The following is a 2,210-nucleotide window of genomic DNA, read 5'->3' as shown; positions in this document are numbered from 1 at the left end:
GAGCCAGGGGCTCTTGTGGGACAAACAGGCATTTCACAGGTAGAGGGACGCTAAGAATTCTGACAGTTCAGCACAGCTGCTCGTGGAAGCTGGCTAGCACTCACACCACAGCAGTGATGGCTCGCTAACGCGTTTCATGGCAATTCTTTTTCATGTCTGTTGTTTCAATGAGATCTGACAATGAACTTCAACATAATGACATCAGACATTGCAGTTCAATCAATACATCTTTTAATATTTTGATGTTACAAGGAATGGAGGGATGGGGGAAAGCTAAGCAAGAAACATTGTATTTCTTACGACTGTTGCAGCCTTGTGATGAGTGCCGTTTTAGGACGAAATTGAAATTGATAAATTTCAAATTTATGTTTCGTTGCCATTTTATTTAAACGTTAAACATAAAAACACACACTGTCAATGAATATTACTTATGCCTTTCACTAAAGAATTAATGTCTGGTCCCACTTCTCCATTAATGCAAATTCGAAGACAAGCTCCTAAGTTGAGGTCTGCCAGAGGGTTTCTGTGGGTGGATTTGGTTCTCTTCATTGCGAAAAAAGCAGCTTGTACGTACAAGTATAAACATCGACATTACCGTAGCTGTAGGCTTGTAAAGTCGTGAAAATTTACATTGAGGCAATAGAAGTCTGAGACTAATTTTACTACGAAACTAATCATGCAGTAGGTGTATACGTTCTAACCGTAGTCGAGTTTCCACACTGTCGACATGGACTGAAAATCAGTGAAATTACGCAATCACTCACAAGGTAAAAAGAAATATGACATCTTGAGCTAAAAGCACATTCATTCGCTGAATGTTCCTCCTGAAAACATAATGTATTTTCATAGTGAAAATGGTGGCAAAAGTATTGAGACTTTTGTTTCTCTCCTCTATTGTGATAAATACTTTCTTCAGTCATACCGCTTAAAAGCGGGTTTTTCTTCACATAGGCTACTCGTTATTCGTTTTCCAAATGACCATAATCATTTACATGGAATTTATCGTATTGTGGTCGTAAACTTAATTTTTTAATTCAGTTGAAAGCTGTGAAGCACATTAATAGAACACTTACCGGCTGAAAGCAAGGGGAAACTACTGCCGTAATTTTTCCCGAGGGCATGCGGCTTTACTGTATGATTAAATAATTATGCGTCCTCTTGGGTAAAATATTCCGGAGGTAAAATAGTCCCTCATTCGGATCTCTGGGCGGGGACTACTCAAGAGGACGTTGTTATCAGGAGAGAGAAGACTGGCATTCTACGTATCGGAGCATAGAATGTCAGATCCCTTAATCGGGCGGGTTAGAAAATTTAAAAAGGGAAATGGATAGGTTAAAGTTATATATAGTGGGAATTAGTGAAGTTCGGTGGCAGGAGGAACAAGACTTCTGGTCAGGTGAATACAGGGTTATAAATACAAAATCAAATAGGGGTAATGCAGGAGTAGGTTTAATAATGAATAAAAAATAAGAGTAAGGGTAAGCTACTACAAACAGCATAATGAACGCATTATTGTGGCCAGGATAGACACGAAACTCACGCCTACTACAGTAGTACAAGTTTATATGCCAACTAGCTCTGCAAATGACGAAGCAATTGATGAAATGTGTGATGATATAAAAGGAATTATTCAGGTAGTGAAGGGAGACGAAAATTTAATAGTCATGGGTGAATGGAATTCAAGAGTAGGAAAAGGGAGAGAAGGAAATATAGTAGATGAATATGGATTGGGGCTAATAAATGAAAGAGGAAGCCGCTTGGTAGAATTTTGCACTGAGCAAAACTTAATCATAGCTAACACTTGGTTTAAGAATGATGAAAGAAGGTTGTATACGTGGAAGAACCCTGGAGATACTAAAAGGCATCAGATAGATTATATAATGGTAAGACAGAAATTTAGGAACCAGATTTTAAATTGTAAGACATTTACAGGGGCAGATGTGGACTCTGACCACAATCTATTAGTTATGAACTGTAGATTAAAACTGAAGAAACTGCAAGAAGGTGCCAATTTAAGAAGATCGAACCTGGATAAACTGAAAGAACCAGAGGTTGTACAGAGTTTCAGGGAGAGCATAAGGGAACAATTGACAGGAATTGGGGAAAGAAATATAGTAGAAGGAGAATGAGTAGCTTTGAGGGATGCAATAGTGAAGGCAGCAGAGGATCAAATAAGTAAAAAGACGAGGGCTAGTAGAAACCCTTGGGTA

Source organism: Schistocerca cancellata, chromosome 9 (assembly GCF_023864275.1).
Source record: "Schistocerca cancellata isolate TAMUIC-IGC-003103 chromosome 9, iqSchCanc2.1, whole genome shotgun sequence".
In the NCBI taxonomy this organism is placed as follows: Eukaryota; Metazoa; Arthropoda; class Insecta; order Orthoptera; family Acrididae; genus Schistocerca; species Schistocerca cancellata.
Note: the sequence above shows the minus strand (reverse complement) of the source record.